We start from the raw sequence: 19,485 nt of genomic DNA, 5'->3' as shown, positions 1-19,485 counted from the left end.
AAGTGACTGGCCGCAATATGGTTGCCGATTATATAGGGCTGTGACAACACAGGGGTAACTGGCTGCTGATAGGCTGCATCCTGCATGCAATTCAGGGTCATCCCGCCTACCCTTGTTCCAACCTTCCCAGCGTTCCTTGCCCCATGACCTCACATATGAATCCACCATTTTAGATGCCCTGGAGCCTGGACCGCACTAAATGGAGTTTAATGAATTGATTTGCGCTATAGAATCACAGCGATATTCAAGTTCGAAATTTTTCATGATATTCACAACGAATTCTGATTCATCAAATTTGATTCGCTCACCTCTATTAATAATAATAATTTTTGTTCTCGCATAATATGAAATGTGAGCCAACTAAAGCTCAACTGAGTCAGTGGAGTGGAAGGATGAGAATTCTGTCAGATATCTTAGACTATGCCTGAAGGGTTTTGGGTGCCACTGAACCTTGAATCTGGGAATTGGCAGAGGCCTCAGCTCACGGGCCCCCCACTGATAATATCTTATGACATGTCACCAAGACTTGTCAGAGGATGATTTAGAGTGGATTTCCTCATGTCATAGATTCCTCACATCATATACCTGCAATTACATTACTTAGAGAAGACGAATGTTCCATTCTGTTGTGATGTCTAGAATGGAAACTGTCAGCTCAATATCTTGCTCAGAGCTGAAAACATAGGAAATAGCTGTGAGTGAAATAAACAAATAATACCTGTCTTATTATGGCTGTTTGTAAAGTTATAAAATCCTGTTTTCCTTCTAAACTCAAGTGCTTTGGAGGCTGTGCTGAGCTCCAGGAGGCATGCTTCCCACAATCTTGTATTCACCACCCACCTGTTTTAGCTGCATGCCGCGGTGCCAGGGGGCAAGGGGTGATGTCACACCGGGGCTGAGTCGTGATGTCACGATACTCCGGCCCCGTTATCGCCACCTGGCTGTATGTGACCTGGCACCATGGCGTGCAGCTCAAGCAGGTGGGTGGCAAATACAAGATTGCAGGGGTCCCCAGCGGCGGGACCCCGCGGTGAGTACCCCTTTAATCCCTTCCTGCTTGCCTCCAGCATTGAACCCGGGACATCAATCATACAGAGCAGAGAGGAGTTGAGGAGGCTTGCATGCTGCAGCTCAGCATGGCTTTTTACGACACTAGAGCTTAGAAGTAAAACAGGTGCCATTTGACGTATCTCTTTGTCAGCTCTCTGCCCATGTCTGCAGCTCTAAGCATGATATAAAGCTGACAGGGTCCCTTCCTTTAAAGCAGGGATGCCCATTTTACCTTATAAGAACCCCTAAAAATGTAACATCTACCAGATGCCTGATAAAGAGGTAGGCAAAAATTTATATAACCTTTTTCTAGTGCTATCTTCTGTGTGATATTTTTTGCAGCTTTTGCTGCTGTTCTGTTTCGGGAAAATCCAGATCAGGTTACAAGAAACAGTATAATAAACTGGTCTGTGGGATATCTGCAAGTCATGCACCACCGGTATATTTTGATGGCCTATGCCAGGCATAGCCAATCTCCAGCACTGCAGATATTTTAGACTACATCCTCTATGATGCTTTGCCTGCATCTTGGCTGTAAGAACATTATTGGAGATGTAGTCTAAAAGATCTGCAGTTCCAAAGGTTACCTATGTCTGGTCTATGCTGAGGATAGGTCATCACAAGGAAATATCTTAATGTTTTTCTTTTAACCTGTTTTGAAAGGAAACATTTTCTTCTCCATGAGCAACCTATTCCAAATGCTTTAGACACAAATTTCAATAGTTAACACTGCACTATAAAGCATGGGGATGCAGATCTATAAAATGGGCCCCTGATGAGAAAGAACACTGAGGTAAGATCTTCATTTTTTAGCTTTGTCCAGATTTGGAAATGTTTTCTTCCCTATCATCCACCTACTTAAAAAAAAGACAGTTTCCATTTTAATTGAATTAGATTGATTATGTCCGTCTGAAATAGTTGACCACAACATTAACCCAAATTGTCTTAAAACAATATTTAACATCATAAGCAAACATTTATGCAAGTTGTCAGTTCACCTATGTCAGTTCACGTGGTGTCTCTTCCTACTGGGTCGGGGTACTGCCCCTACCACCATGTCTCATTTCAATGTATAGAATTTCCATTCAGGGTGGCTTGAAGCCCACTGACATATGTACATATATTGTTTCATTAATTGGAATAAAAACTTGTGATTGCCAAGTGACATTGAGTTCTAATGCTTGTTAGGCAGTATATAGATGATCCTATTAGAGAATATGCTGCACAATGCATCTATTATACTCGTACTACGGTTGATCACCTGATACAAAAGCTCATATTCACCTTCATAGTAATTATGCCACGATTGTATCCATGTTCTTCTACTTCACATTATCAGTTACATTTCTTTCCTAATTAACGTTGAATAATGGACCCGGCAGGATTTACGACCCTTTAAAGAAGAGAAGAAATTACGCTCACCATTACAAGTGAAGATTAAGAAGGCTGAAATAATACATCTTTATAAAGTCACTTTGCTATTGTTTAGAATGTTTAAAAACTTTTTATGCATGGGTCAAAATATCTTGTGAGAGCTGCAAGTTCAGGGGTGAGCCTTTTTTGTGTTGCAAGGCGGCTTCAATGAGAGATTGAACAGAGGAACATCACAGAGACAAAAGTCAGCGTTCTCCTTCACTTCAATACGTTAAACAATTGTCTATTCTGGAAACAAAATCTTTTTGAAGTGTTTAACAAGAATCAAATTATGATGCCTTAAATGGGCTATTACATTAGAGACCACAGTTGGGGAAAGATGTTTCCTAACAGAAGGTTCAAGAGATATCTAAAGAGATGGCAGAGAATGCGGAGCCTGAAAAATAGCAAGGGAATATTTGATGTTGAATTGCCATACTGTTTGAATGGGAAGATCGATGTTAGATGGCAGAGTTTAGGTCTTAAAAGGAACTCGTTCATAATCTGTTGTATTGGAAATGAACCACAATGAGAACTTGATAGAACTTCAGATACATCTTATCAAAATGCAGCCAATGTTGCTGGCTTTTAATGCATCCTATGTATTAGGTCTTAAAGTATAAGGTCAAGGGTTTGCCAATGGAAAAGAAGTTACAAATTACAACATGCAACCCAGTGATACTTTCTTAAAGCATTGGTTGCAAGCTAACATGTAATCAAAGGGACTTGTGAAACAAAAATCCTAAAATTGCTTGTCATTAAACTAAAGAGATTACATAGCTATGGATAAGTAACGCCTAACAGGTAGACATAAAAGAGGGTCTCAATTATCCCTTTAGTGTTTTATAAAATCTATGGAAAGATAAGGTTAATTCACTCATTGTGTAGAATGTTGAAACCAACGTTAATCACAATAGGAAAGGGATACTTAACAGATCAGAGCTCCTCACCATTTATCTAGAGAAAATATACATTACATATATAAAGCTTAGGTTGAGTTCACTCCACTTACTTTAATGCTCACCACTTTATGAATCTGTGCATCCATTATGTAACATTCCCCTACTGACTATAATAGAAAACACAGGAACAGAAAACAAACTTTTTTTTTCACCAGAAGGAATATCGCAGCAAGTGGCAAAATGTGCATTCATCCTGTATTTCTGTAATATTAGTGTAAACTAAACAGTAAGTGTCCTGAAATACAGACGTTCTATGCAATTGTGTATATATAATCTAATGCATGTCCTACACTATCTGTATGAAAATATATCAGCTAAGGCTGGGTTCAAACATGTCTAGGGCATCAGGCTAGGTTTTTCTTTTTTTATTCAGAAATATACCATATGTAAACCTACAATGGAAAAATTCACCAGAATGTATGCAAAACTAAAGAACACGTTATTGTACATACAAGATTTCATACACAACAAGGAGTTTTTACAGTGTTGTAAGGAAGTCATTTTAACTACACCTGTTGGGTGGTAAAATATCCCATGCAAAAAAAAGTTTTCTTATTGCTGTGCGGCCTCCAGCATTTTGTCAGGTGTCTCACTCCAGTACAACCCTTTTATGATTATTTTTGTAATTTTTATTGATGTTTTATGAATACATATATGTACAAAAAATATTTATTTAATCTACCAAATATTTTGTATCGGTAACCTTTTGAATTGTAGGTTTATGTATTAGTTTGTTTTCTCCTCACAGGACCTAGTACCTATAAATTTTTGGAGCCGTCACAGAGGGGTAAGGCTGGGTTCACATATATTCGTTGTCCGGCATAGTTTCCCTCAGGCGTGCACCGGAGGGAAACTGATACTAAAACTGATCCCATTGATTTCAATGGAACAGTGCACAATCATCTAGTGTCTCAGTTTTGACGTTGGATGGTTGGAGACGCCGGACAGCACCAGTCTCCCATGCAGCAACAATAGACGCCGGATGCCATACAACTGATGACAACTTTTCATCAGTTGTGGCATCAGTTGCGTCAAGATCTAGGCTGAGTTCACCAATGTCGGATGATGGCCATATGTGAACCCAGCCTTACCTTGTTGGGTGTATATCAGAAATAGACCAGTTGTCATCCATCCTTTTCACACTATTTGTAGTGAAAAGTTTGGTTTGGAAAACAGTGCATGATGTATATCAGCCCTGAACCTTCATTACAACAGGCACGCTTGATGCCAGCATCAACAACAATATGATTACAAACAATACATAGACAGACTGATCGATAGATGTAAATATGAGATAGATAGATATATGGAGGAAGGGGGGGAGAAAGATAGATAGATAGAAAAAGGATCTCTCCACAGCACCATATGTAGCAAAAAACGTGCAGGCTATTCCATAAAAGGTGTCTTTACTAAAAGAAGCAACGTTTCAACCAGCTCAGCCTGGTCTTTCTCAAAGCTGAGCTGGTTGAAATGTTGCTTCTTTTTGTAAAGACACCTTTTATGGAATAGCCTGCACGTTTTTTGGTGCTGTGGAGAGATCCTTTTTCTGTTTGAAGTGAGTAGCCTTTGACCCAGGCTCCAAAGTCTGGGATGTGCTGCTTTTCTTCTACATCTGTAGATAGATAGATAGATATAAGATAGATAGATATATAGTTAGATAGATATGAGATAGATAGATAAACAGATACATGTATATATTCAATAGAGAATAGATAGATAGATATGAGATTAATGATAGAAAGATGTATAGATATATAGATACATAGATATTAGATAGATAGATAGATAGATGTAGATATTTAATAAATAGAAAGATAGACAGACAGACAGTCAAATAGATAGATAGATAGATAGATAGATAGATAGATAGATAGATAGAAAGAAAATTGATGATTAATAGATAGATAGATGCAGATATGTTATAGATAGAGAGGAGATGATAGATAGACAGATATGAGATTGATGATAGATAGATAGATATTGTAGATAGATAAATAGACAGATAAACAGATAAAAAATAGATATATAAGTAAATAAGAAATAAAAAGATAGAAATAGAACGAATAAACATCAGAAAAGTGCTATCCTGGAAACATTTATGTATGGTAGAGGGACATATAAATCCCATTATTCACCAGCCGTATTCTTGCCACTGCTATTTATTTTTCTGTGACTTTTGTGGGTGTTTTTGTATTATTATTATTACTTGCAGTGAGGAATGTTGTTGAAAAAAATCAACCCCCTGCTGCCTGTAGATTGTCCCTTTCCCTTTGAATGTATGTGGAAATGAAATTCCATAGTCACATGGCTGTATTTGTGAAGAAACACTCCTATGAAATGATGTTCTTCAGAATTATTATTGCTTAATCTCTGGTGTCATTTCAGGAGTAGAAGAACAGTTGACAAATGACTTTTCAGTCATTCGGTAAGTCGTTCCAAAGGCTCTAAATTGTAAATAAGCTGCATTTTTGTTCTTTTCTGTATATGACCATTGCCCTTGGTAAGAAACAAATGTTTCAGCAAATGCATTTATAAATGACATGATCTATTCCTGTATATAAATAAACTATTTATCTGAGGTTGCGCTTGAACAGGTATCTAGGGATGAATTTTTCTTACTGCCTGGTAAACATTTTATCGTAGAAAATTTGTAAAAAAAAACAAAACAAAAATAACTGGTTTTTATTCTTTTGTAAAGGGACAGAAAAACATGAAAAACATATGCAAAATGACTGAAGGGACAATGTGAACATCCCTATTGCTATTGCAATCATTATGTTTTGTTTTTTACCTACATTTGGCATGTATGTAAAAAAATGCAAATAGCATAAATGCTGAATATACGATGACATAAGCAACCGTATACATATGTATACATTGTCAAGCTACAAGAACAGGCTAATATTCTTTGGGCTGTCACTATTGTGTTCCCTTTTAGCAAAAAAAGAAAAAATTGCAGGAGCATACAGCATGTACCATAGGCAGAGGGAAAGCCATGTGACTGATACAGGCCCTTGGAGAGAGGGGACCCAGCTTGACTGATCCCAGTCCCACAGAAGCCTGGTTTACTCCATGGACATCCTTTCAATAATCTTAGGTGAGGTTTTTCTCTTATTTTGGACACAAAACAAATTTTATTTTTTTCATATTAGACTTACAGAATACTTTACTAATGGTGCACCAGCCCTAAGCACCATCTTATTGCAACTACTGGAGATACAAACAAGATATTTCTAGCTAACAGTGGACCTGACTTAAAAAAAATAACCCAAAACCTTAAAGAGGTACTCTGCTGGGACCCCCCACAATCTCTTGCCCGGCACCCCAGCGTTTTGAAATGTTATGTTCAGAAGGCCGGCTTCGGCAGCCGTGGTCGTGACATCATGCCCCCTACATTCATGTCTATGGGAAGGGGTCTGACGGCTGCAAAAGATCTGAGTTGTTGCATCCAGGGTTCCCATCTGGGATGGCTCTAAATCATATTTAATAGGACCTTAAAGGGGTTATCCACCATGAGGTGATTTTAGTAAATACCTGCCAGACAGTAATGGTGATGCTTAGGAAGGATCTGTTTTGGGGATAAATAGCTATGTTGTGAAATTACCATAACACTGTGGCTAGCTTTTTGTGAACTGGTATTTCCTTTTTGAGTTTTCATCTTTGCCTACAAATCCCATAATTCAATTTTCCCCTCTCTCATACATCCGCCACCCCACCCATTGAAACATAAATGAGCTGCATCCATTCAAAACATCTGTGGTTTTCAATCAGGGTGCCTACAGCTGTTGCATTAATTGCAGATTGATCTCTCTCCCACCAAGCGATCACTTCCCCCATTGAAGCAGACAGGCTCCCTGTCATCAGCTGACTAGGGAGTCAGGTCTAGGCCGCATTGCAACCTGGCAAAAATCAGTCATTGCAACCTGGGAGACAACAGTCACTTTGTATGCTGTTAAAAGTAAATATCGGGGTAAAAATCACAGAGGAATTGTGAGAAAACCATCACACACAGGTACAGACACTATATTATGAACTACACTAACTTTACAGCCCCTGTAGCATAGTCAAATAAAAAAAAATCCTGGAATACCCCTTTAATGCTTAGCTTCACAAACAGATAGCTATGTCCTCCTTTTTTACTTATTCAACATAATTATCAAAGGCAAGTTAGAACTGTTGTAGTCTTGACAACAGTGACCCCTAAATATAAGATGGTGCTTTGGTGTTGTTAAATATATATTTAGAAACTATCCTAAGTTGGTGGAAACAATAGTCATTGGCTGCTAGAGTTTTATCCAAATGTGTGTAAGGGTCCTTTAACATGGCAGATAACTGTCCATTATTGCTGATCATGGGGCCTTTTACATGGGGCAATGATTGAAAACCAATGCGCCTACTAAGGCTCATTCTGCTAATAATCTATCCATGCAAAAGGACTCCACAGTTCACCAGATCAGTGTTTGTCTAAGCAGACGCATAGATATGGAGGCTATCACCTAGTCCTTCTGTTATTTGCTAAATCGAAGAGTAAGCATATATTGGTTCTATAAACAACTTAAAATAGAAATTGGCACTCTGCAACAATGAAAAAAAATTGTAGATAAGACTAGAAATGTAATGCATATTGTTTTGACAGTGCTAAGAACTATCAAATCAACAGCGAGTGGTGGACATAGAAGCTAGTTTTGCATTCTACAGATAACAAGCAAATATGGAAATGGGGTTCAAGTTCCAATCTTTAGGTATTATCATTTATTTTTATTAGGATTTTTTTGTAATGCACGTGCTGAATGGTTTATTCCTCAGTCTAAGATATTCAGTGAGTCCAGAGAGTCCCAGGTGTATAACTAATCCCTTATACTTGCTGTTGAGTTGCTGGTTATTTTATTGCCAAATGCTAAGTACTGTGTTTCTATTGTTTAGTAATCCAAATCTTTGGTATCTATTGAATCCCTCACCTCAGCATATGGTGCCTTGTGTTTTGCCTCTCTCCAGTTCTGTTTCTTAGTTACTAATAAACCAAGGATTAGATTTTACCACATATAACCCTTGGCAATGCTTTGTAAATGGTTAAATCTTCATCCTCACCATCCCCGGGGGATGTTTTTGCCCAAGGGATGGTGAGGATATGACATTTGTAAGTCTCCCCCACCACCCCATAAGTAGTCCCTAGGGTGAGGAGCTATGCTTACCTAGTCCCGCTGTTCTGGCCATAGTGACGCCCCTTTGGCATGATTGACGGCCCACTTCAGTGCTCTGCTCCCTAAGCAGATGGAGGAGAGCCGAGACATAGGGGACTACTTACAGGGACAATGAAGGAAACTTACTAACTTCATTTCCTCACCATCCCTGTGGGTAGAAACTTCCCCCAGGGATGGTGAGGATGAAGATTTTATCATGTATAAGGAATTGCCAATCATATTAGTAAATTCTAATGCTTGGTTTCCTTTAAACATTAGATGGATACCATGTAAGTCCATTATATCTATTTGTCACTGCTTGGTCAATCAAGCTAGGGAGAAATACATTTATGGCACAAATATAAACAAAATGAAAATACAAACAGATGTTATTATATAACACTATTATACTTAATGGATACTTAATAGTCCTTACCAGCTATAATCCAATCCTGATTTGTTACTACAGACTATATCTTTGTGTCTAAGATGGACTGAATATTCATAGAGAAAGGCAGCCATCATATTAGAATGCATTGTTTAATCACAATCAACACAATTGATGTATAGATATTGACAATAAACATGTTTAAAAAAAAGGATAAGCAAGAATATGGTTTTGTGTTTGTATTGCTTTCCATTTGTTCAAATGCACTTGATTATTGGAAAGGAAGTCATTGCAGAGTCACTGAAATCTGCTAAGGAACCATAAGACATAGGGGATTGTGATATGATAATAGTTGGACTTTTTGTTTTTTTGACTGCAGATTTCCTTTACATAGAACATGAGAGCATTCGAAAGAAAATATATTCAGATCCTTCAGTTAACTCTCAGTTTCTGCCACTTAAAAGTGTAAGCTTACTGTGCCTAACAACTGAAGATGTCAATGCCCTGTGGAATACAGGATTAGAAAGAATGTCAGCTTGTTTATAGACTAGAAAGAACAAAGTCAACTTATGACTTTTACATAGTAAGTACAAGGTTTATACCACAGATATGATCATGATTCAGACCTATTTGTATGAAGAAAAATATCATCCACAGAGCGTCAACACATGTCCAGGCTAGAAAACAGGCTAGACATTAAAGAAATGTATCCAGTATAATGTGTTCAATTTGGTAGAGGTGAGCTGTACTGAATATTTACCTTGTCTGTTTGATAATGTGTTCAATGCATTAAGAATTGTATTATTCAGTACCTTCTCTGCAACACTGAATGCCGGACAGTAGAGCAATGGAGCCCAAAAACTTCACTGAACTGTTCATAATATAAAGCTCCTGAGCCACAGAACTAAATATGTGACAAGGCATCTCATCTACCATGTGCCAATTAAAATACTATTGCTTTATTATTACGCCGAGAGACATTACTTCTGTGATCTTTATGCATCTGGGGGTTTGCATTTGGGTTCTACATTACATTGGGGGTCAATCTGGAGTCTGCCTTACTTTGGGGGGGGGGGCTACATCCAGGTTCTGTATGAAATTAAGGGAGTCTGAATCTCATGTCTGTATTACATAAGAATCTGCATCTGTGGTCTGCATTACATTGTGGAGTCTTCATCTGTGGTCTGTATTACATTATGGGTAGGGGTGCACGAATCGAATCGGACAAATCCGAATTCGTTATGAATTACAGGAAAAATTCAATTTGCAACGAATGCAAATATCGCCACGATTCGATGGCTTCATTAAACTCCATTTAGTGCGGTCCAGGCTCCAGGGCATCTAAAATGGCGGATCTACATGTGAGGACATTGGGCAAGGAATCCTTGGAAGGCAGGAACAAGGGTCGGTGGGATGACCCTGAATCACATGATGCAACATGCAGCCTATCAGCAGCCAGCCACCCCTGTGATGTCACAGCCCTATATAATCAGCAGCCATCTTGCGGCCAGTCACTTCAGCCTTTTATTGCAGAGAGAGAGACATATAGAGATAGACAGCAGTGTGTGTTGCACAGAAAAGCATTTTTACAGCAATGATTCACTTCCCAGTCACATCAGCGTTCTATTGCAGAGAGAGAGAGAGGGACAGAGAGCAGTGTGTTGCACAGAAAAGCATTTTTAAAGCAGTGATTCACCTCCCAGTCACATCAGCGTTCTATTGCAGAGAGGGACAGAGAGCAGTGTGTTGCACAGAAAAGCTTTTTTACAGCAGCGATTCACCTCTAGGCCAAATCCAGCCTAGAAGCACTGATAGGGAAGGGAGTGAGATTGAGAGAGTGCAATTTTAGGTGTAGTGCACAGCGACTGTGTGCTGCAGCACTGGTGTGTTTAACAACTAAAAAGCTAATAGTAGCCAGCCAGTTGGGGTGAGCAGAGTACTAAAAGTATATTGTCCTCTATTGGTGTACTATTTTGTTCCTGATACAGTCTTAAAGGCCTAGATAAGGTGAAAGGCCAGCCAAAAGTACACTCCTGCTTGTAATGTAGACAAATACTGTTTTAAGCGTACTGGAGTGCATTGTCCTCCCCTCATAAGTGCATACCACATACGTACATCTAATTCGTGTACCATTTTGTAATTGTTAAAGTCTTAAGGACCTAGATACTGTGAAAGGCCAACCAAGAATACACACCTGTTGGTGTTGTAGACAAATACTGTTTTAAGCATAGTGGAGCATTTTGTCCTCCCCTCATATACACACTAAGTATGTCAGGCAGAGAAGTGCCAGGACATGCACAGAGGAGAGGCAGGGGCCTAAATTCATCAGGCAGAGGTCGCAGCAGACTAGGGGAGAGTGGCAGCAGGAGTCGCAGTGAGAGGCCTGAGCTCCTGATATCAGCTAGCGGTCTTGTCTCGACCAGCAACCCATCTGCCATCATCGATTGTTTAGCATGATCATCCACTTCATCACAAGTGACATCTGATACCCCCAGTCAACAGTCGGTGGGTTCCTCAGACACAACCCTCAGTTGGCATGGCCCAGAAGCAGTCCCTGCTCTCCCAATACCTCTGTCCTATACTGTTCCCTCCCCCACAGAAGAATCTTATGCTGTGGGTTTAGCTCAAATATTTAGTGAGGAAAAAATACTAGAGGACAGCCAGAAGCTACTGCTCAGCCAAGAAGTGGAGGAGACATCTGCCGCTTCCTCCGCTGGGCAGGCAAATAGTAATGAGGAGAGTGCCATGAGGGGTGGTGTTGCGAGCGTTTAGGCTCCTGAAGCAGACACTGTTGAGGAACCTGGGGAAGAAATCAGTGATGTGCAGACACAACTCGATGATGATAAAGCTGATCACACTTAGGAGCCGGGTGCAGAAGGAGTTTCATCAGTTGAAGAGGGATGCAGGTTACCCGTGAGGCCACAGCTGAGCCAGCAAGGTGGTAGCATGGTTGGCAGTCAGCATGATGGCAGAAGTGGAAAGTCTGGAGCCAAACATGCCCGGGGAAGACCACCTGCTTCGCCCTTCCTGGGAGGTAGTGGAACAGGGGTTCCTGGAATCAGTGCGGACTGTTGGGGAGAAAATCAGCTACTCGGCGGTGTGCCAGTTTTTCATCAAGCATCCAGAGGATGTTAACCTGGCAGGATCATAATGTTGGCACCACGGCCTTGTGTATACATGTGCAGCATCACCATAAATCGGCCTGGGAGGACCGTGGCTCCCAAGTGGTGGTCATGCTTGCTGCATCACCCAGTGGCACGCCGTTCCCTCTTTCAGCCAGCCAAGGCTCCACCACCTCAGCCGAAGGGAGCTGTCTGTCAAACCCATCTTCTGTTGCTCCAGATAATCCTGCTCCTCCTACTTCAAGTCAGTCATTCCTAGTGTTGAGCAGCATAGGCCATATTCGAATTTGTGATATTTCGCGAATATATGGACGAATATTCGTGATATATTCGCTAAATTCGTATATCCGTAATATTCGCATATGCAAAAATTAGCATATGCAAAAATTAGCATAAGCAAACATTTGCATGTGCGCAAAATTTGCATATGCGAAAATTAGCATATACAAATTTTCCCATATGCGAAAATTCGTACGCCAGTCTCACACAGTAGTATTAGAGCCTTCTTTAGACCACACAAGCTGGAAGCACAGAGGGATGATCACTGTGATGTGTACTGTGCAAAAAAAAAAAATAAATAAATAAAACGCGATATTCGCAAATAAAATTTGCATTGCGAATATTTGCGAGCAACACTAGTCATTCTGCCAGCAATCCATCCGCGAAGCCATGTCCAAGAGACATCCGTATGTGCCCACTCATCCATGGCGCAGAAGCTGATTGTTCTCCTGTCCAAGTTGCTGGTGCTGCAGTCCCTCCCTTTTCAAGTGGTGGACTCTTCACCTTTCAGAAAACTAATGGCTTGTGCTGAGTTGAGGTGGAGAGTCCCAAGCCGTCATTTTTTTGTGTGAAGAAGGCAGTACCAGCCCTGCACAATTTTGTGGAACAGAAGGTTGGACAGTCCTTGAGCCTGTCGGTGTGTACCAAAGTGCACAACAGCGCCGACATGTGGAACTGTAACTACGGTCAGGGAGAATACATGTCCTTTACAGCACAGCCACAACACCAACTTGGACAGGTCATACCGATTCCGCCTCCACGCTCTCAGGCCGTTGGTCCATACCATGTGTGCAGGGCCCGGTGATGTCACGCTGATCTTTACATGGTTTGCCTTGGCCAACAGAGTCGCATAGGGGAGAAACTACTAAAAGTCATTCATCAAGAAATCGAATCATCGCTTACTCCACGAAAACTGGAAATTAGAACCATGGTGACCGACAACAGGAAGAACATCTTATCTCTGCTGTGACAAGGAAGCCTGAGACATGTTCACTGCATGGCACACATGTACAATCTGGTTGTCAAGCGGTTCCTGAAGAGTTCCCCCCATCTGCAAGACATCCTAACAATGGGAAGGAAACTTTGCATACACTTCAGCTACACATACACCGCAAAGCACACCCTTCTTGAGCTGCAGCGTCAGAACGGCATCCCCCAACAAAGTCGAATTTGTGACGTTTCCACACGTTGGAAATCCACCCTCCATATGTTGGACCGACTAAACAAACAGGGAAAAGCCATCACTGATTTCTTGATAATCCAAGCAGATAGGGGGACTCCCCTGTGTAACTTCAATGTCAACTAGTGGCAGCTCATACTTGACACCTGCCATTTTCTCAGGCCCTTTGAGGAAGCCACCTTATTAGTCAGTCACCAGGATTACGGGATGAACAACGTCATTCCACTGCTTAATTTCCTACGACACGTGTTGGAAACGATGGCTGGTCAGGGCATTTGAGATGTTACGCCTACATCTCACAGCCACATGAGCCCTGTGGGGGCTTAACTGGAGGAGGAGGGGGAGGGGCACAGTTGAGCACAGTTTATTTTTTGTGAGATGGGTGGTTTTTCTAGTCATCTGACAGGAGAGGAGCAGCAGGAGCAGCCAAAGAGCTAGAGGGTTATGAGGAAGGTGAGACAGAGGACCCAGACACACCGTGGCAGTATGCAATGGAGATGGAGGCAGGGAGTTCCCCTGAGTCACTTGCACAAATGGCACGATGCATGCTCATTTGCTTGCGTAGTGACTGCTGAATTGTCACCATTTGGCAGCAGGATGATTTCTGGCTCTCCACCTTATTGGACCCTTACTACCGGCACAAAATGAGGGCCTTTTTTACACCCACTGAGAGGGAGGACAAACTGACCTACAACAGAGACATCCTACGTAGTCAAGTGACCGATGTCTATCTGCACCATTGTCCATCCTCTCGCAGATCTGACTCGGGGGCCCTCTGCGCTCACCTTCCAATGCCATGGCTGCTGGGTTACTGCTTTCTTCACCCGCATAGTGAAGCAACTCACCAGCAGCAGGTAGACCTGGAGCAGGACCTGAACCAGCATGTGGTGGCATCCCTTGACATACCCATGCCAACACACCTTGAAGCTCTGCTGGACTTCTGGGCAGCCACACTTAATTTGTGGCCGCAACAAGCAGAGTTTGCCCTGGAAAAGCTGTCCTGCCCGGACAGTAGTGTGCCATCAAAGCGGGTGTTTAGTGCGGCGGGGGCCATAGTAACCCCAAGGAAAACTCATCTGTTTACAAAAGAAGTGGAGAGACTGAACTTTGTGAAGATAAATCAGGCATGGATTAGCCAGGATTTCCACCCCCCCAATGCCTGATGCATCCGAGTAGATTGACCATGGTGCCACACCAACATTTTTCAAATATGGATAGTGCTAAATATATTTAAGGCAAGCCCAGTTACAGACATTCATCCACATCAGACCACAATTAAGTATTGAGGATATGCATTATGTAAAACTTAACTTTTAATAATATTCTTAGGATAAAAGTTAAATATATGTACCCACATTATTTTTAAATCAATCAAAATGAAAGGTGTGCAAAAAATATCATGTGCCACCTACACCACCAAGAATTCATGTGATACAAAGACCTCTAAAAGATGGAAGGGAACAATGTATGATCCATTATAACCGGTTGGGATAACAACTTTCCCTGTAAGGCCCTACTCTCGCATTATTAATCCCCTTCTTGGCAAGTGTTACTCGCCCTTAAAAGGGTGGCCCCACACAGGAACCTCTCTCTTTTTCAACCTACAAACACTGCCACTTCCCAGGGTTTTTAGGTGGAAATAGAGAGAGGTTCCTGTGTGGGGCCGCCCTTTTTAGGGTGAGTAACACTTGCCAAGAAGATAATTAATAATGCGAGAGTAGGGCCTTACAGTGGAAGTTTTTACCCCCACCCGCTCAATGGACAATTCGTTGTTCCCTTCTACCTTTTGGAGGTCTTTGCATTACATCAATACTTGGTGGTGTAGGTGGCACATGGTGTTTTTTTGCACACCTTTGCTTTTGGTTGATTTAAAAAAAAGTTTTGGGTCCATATATTTTATCTTAAGCATATTAATAAAAGTTAAGTTTTACGTAATGTATATCCTCAATACTTACTTGTGCACACCAACAGTTTAATAAAAGAAACCGTTTTCTTTTGCCTACCTGCCTCAGCTACTTTTCTGATCCTGCCAACCGCCTGATGCCACACATCTGATGCCAATTTCCCCTTTTTCACCCACCTTCGTCACCGGGTACTGGTATTGCCACCCACTGCACCACTTTGTCCCTGGGTCACTTTCAGGACTCCTGATGCTGCTGCTGCCACCTCCAGGCTGTCTCATTCTGTCACCATATGTTCTCCTCTTTCTGATGCCACCTCCAGACTGTCTCATTCTGCCACCATATGTTCTCCTCATGCTGATGCCAGCTCCAAGCTGTCTCATATTTCCACCATTTGTTCTCTTCATGCTGCTGCCACCTCCAGGCTGTGTCATTCAGCCACTATATGGTCTCCTCATGCTTCCGCCACCTCCAGGCTGTCATTCAGCCACCATATGTTCTCCTCATGCGGCCGCCAACTCCAGGCTGTGTCATTAAGCCACCATATGGTCTCCTCATGCTGCCGCCAACTCTAGGCTGTGTCATTCAGCCACTCTATGTTCTCTTCATGCTGCCGCCACCTCCACGCTGTGTCATTCAGGCACTATACGGTTTTCTCATGCTTCTGCCATGTCCACGCTGTCATTCAGCCACTATATGGTCTCCTCATGCTGCTGCCAACTCCAGACTGTGTCATTCAGCCACTATATGGTCTTCTCATCTGGATGCGACCACCTGGCTCTGTCAATGTGCCACTCTGCGACAGTGATTCTAATAGTGACGCCTCTGATCTGCATGTCATAATGAATAACAGTATTATTTTACTAACCCGGCACACATCCTATGCGTGTTACAGCAAGGCAAAGTGTTCTACACCCCTATTGAGGCTCTCTGTAGGCCAGAAATAGCCATTTGAATAAATTCAGACCAAAACAAATTTTTGTGAAAAATTCGGCCGTATCGAATTTTCCAACATCTCAAATTATGGGGTCGGAATCTGAGGTCTGTGTTGCATTGGAGGTCTTCATCAGGAGTTTATGTTGCATTGCTGTGGCAACACTGTGAATCCATAGAAGAATCCACAAATGTGGCTTTTAATTTGCTTTGCAATGATAAAAAAAATGAATAAATAAAATTAACATAAACTGCATTGACAAATACACTTACATCTTTTTGGTGCAGATTTGTCATTGTGAAATTACCTGTGGATATGCTGCTGATTTTCTCTCCCCTAAAGGGAGAAATGTCAGTCTTGGTGCCCAGGGCAGCATGATAAATAAATACATACATATACATGCACACATATATTTAAGGATGAACTGTAATACGAAATGTTAAAATGCAGATGAACCCCTTTAAGATCCATTATATTTTTTTGTGAAAAGGCCATCAAGGGTGTATGGAGAGGTCTCAACACTCAAGCCTACTCTGTTCCCGATGACTGCAGGTTGCTTCCAGCTAATTTTCTGACACAAAAGGAGAAGGTTAAGGAGAGGTCTCAACGTACGGTTAATAAATTGACAAACATCCTTGCAGGAATTTTTCCTTATCCAAAACAATCAGTTGTCGAGTCAACTGTGTGGCCGGCTTATTGATTTTCATCAGAATGTCCAATGCTGCTATTGTTGGATCTTCAACCTTAGGGAAATCCATCTCCTGATGTGTACTCACAGGCTTATCCACTGCATCACACATTATAGCTTGTAATTATTTATTAGTTTTATATTTATAATAATTGTGGTTGTAAGGTTTGTATAGGTGTATTTTATTATAGTAATTTTGAGGGTCTTTATGGTTTTCTGCCATTTTGTGTTAATATTATTATTATTATTGTTATTATGCTCACCCCTTGGAAAAACTACACATGAAGTGCCATTGTATGACCTTCTGTCAGATGCTTGCCCATTGTACCATCATACAGTGGTTACGGAATAGTATCACAAGGTGTGGCTTTCAGAAATACTAGCACCATACCTCCAGGCCTCAGCAATATACCAGCGGTCCCCATGTTTACCCATAACTGGCAAATGTTGCCTTTCACTTTGCAAAGGAGACATTATCTGAGAGCCAATCATAACACGGCCATCACATGGTAAAAGGGAGTCTTCACTTTTTATGATCATGTCATTTATATGTCTTTCTATGGGGATGAAAGTATTAGTATATAAATAATTGTTGGAGCTTTGTTTTCTGATACAACGCTCCAAATGCCTTAAGTAGACACAGATTGAAAAGAGAACACGGTGGCTGTCTGCAACCACCACTAGAGGGAGCAGACTTTCCTTTAAAGCTGGAAACATAAGGAGCTAGTATAATTCTAGAGAGATCCACAAAATGGGTATAGAATTGGAGAAGTCCTGGGAGTAAGAGTGAGAGATAATATTAAGTGAGGAAACTTATCACTGGTCAAACTGAGAGCATAAGCAGTGATGAGTAAGAACCATTGGGAGGGGCTTGACACGTGTTGATGCTTTTCATATGCTCTAGGAGCTATGGTGTTTTACCTTGTTTTACCTGATCAGCATTAAAGGGGTATTCCAGGCAAAAACATTTTATCCCCTATTGAAAGTATAGGATAAGATGTCTGATCATGCCACTGGGGCCCCCCGCGATCTCCCTGCATTACCCGCATTCACGCCACACCCCCTCCATTTGGGTGCTGCAGGGAGATCGTGGGTGGTCCCATCGGCTCGCCCCCCGCGATCAGACATCTTATCCCCTATCCTTTGGATAGGGGATAAAATGTTTTTGCCCAGAATACCCGTTTAACTACATCTACTTATTTGGAAACATGGGCCCGGATTTATCAGTCTGCCTAAAATCACAACTGTCTGCTTTTACCTATAGCAACCAATCACAGCTCAGCACAGCTCTGGTAAAATGAAAGCCGAGCTATGGGCAAAACCAGACAATTTTGGTGCCAGGCAAATTGAGAAATCTGGCCATTACATATGTGCAGTGTATATTTATTATAGGCTAATGACTGTAGTTTCTACAATTTACTGACATTTCAGATTGAGGACATGTTCACACGCAGTAAGAAAAATAGCTCATGTTTTATTTACGGGAAGCTTTTCAGCTGATCATGGGGAAAAACTTGGGCCAAAAAAAATGTATGGCTTTTTTTTCCGTAATCGAAAAATGTCTGTAAACACAATATGGAATTTTTTTTATGATGTGTGAATATACATACATTTATTTATTTTCCAATGAACAATTCAGCATGTGTTTCCTTCCACCCTGTGAGAACAGCTGGAGATAGGATTGTATACATTCTTCTAAAGCATATATTCACACAGCCTATGTATGTTCTCCTAAAGGTTATATGGTAAAGTTGATAATCTGCTGTAATCCCACAATCCAAAAGCTTCTTTATAAATTAACTACCTGCTTAAAACACTGGAACTAATAAGTGGTTTATGTGTCTGTGGAAAAGAAATTGGATCATATGCTCCACTGGGATAATACTGTGAAAAGTGGAGATACAGTTCAGGCACAATACTACTCTAACTTTTATAGTTTAAGTACTCCAACGTGTAATTTTATTCCTAAATTCACAGCTTGTTGAAATTTTAACATGACAGTGACAATAATAATAATAATAATTATTATTATTATTTATTACAATGAGAGATAGATGGATAGATTGAAAGATAGATATGGGTCAAAACAGACCAAACTGTTTTTCCTCTTTCAAGCTAATTTCCTGCAAGTAACTATTTATCAATTAAGCAACTTGTTTATTTAATTGACCCAGAATTCATTATTCATCACTTCATTATGTTATTAACATATTATGCTGTTGCTTAGTTGGAAGAAAAACAATAGAGGCTGCACAATAAAGACAAAAAAATGTAATAGCTTATCATGGTTGCTAATTGGAAAAGCTAATTATAAAACATGCCATTAGTGAAGAAACTAGAGGGCTCCTTTGATTGGAACTGGGATACCAAGATTTTTATTTTTATTAG

At 40.9% G+C, this 19,485-nt stretch overlaps 1 long non-coding RNA gene across 2 annotated transcripts in view; it reads left to right on the top strand.

Annotated features, from left to right (window-relative positions):
- Nucleotides 1-9,916, top strand: part of LOC130360610 (uncharacterized) — an 81,936-nt gene extending 72,020 nt beyond the window's left edge. The window contains exons 2-5 of one of the 2 annotated variants that reach the window (XR_008890730.1): nt 5,811-5,850; nt 6,364-6,522; nt 8,062-8,167; nt 9,373-9,916. This is a non-coding gene — a long non-coding RNA (uncharacterized LOC130360610). The remainder of the gene's footprint in view (nt 1-5,810; nt 5,851-6,363; nt 6,523-8,061; nt 8,168-9,372) is intronic. The other variant, XR_008890731.1, reaches the window with a different exon arrangement.
- Nucleotides 9,917-19,485: the final 9,569 nt, after the last annotated feature.

Source organism: Hyla sarda, chromosome 3 (genome assembly GCF_029499605.1).
Source record: "Hyla sarda isolate aHylSar1 chromosome 3, aHylSar1.hap1, whole genome shotgun sequence".
Classification (NCBI taxonomy): domain Eukaryota; kingdom Metazoa; phylum Chordata; class Amphibia; order Anura; family Hylidae; genus Hyla; species Hyla sarda.
This window is presented reverse-complemented; position numbering and strand designations above follow the sequence as displayed.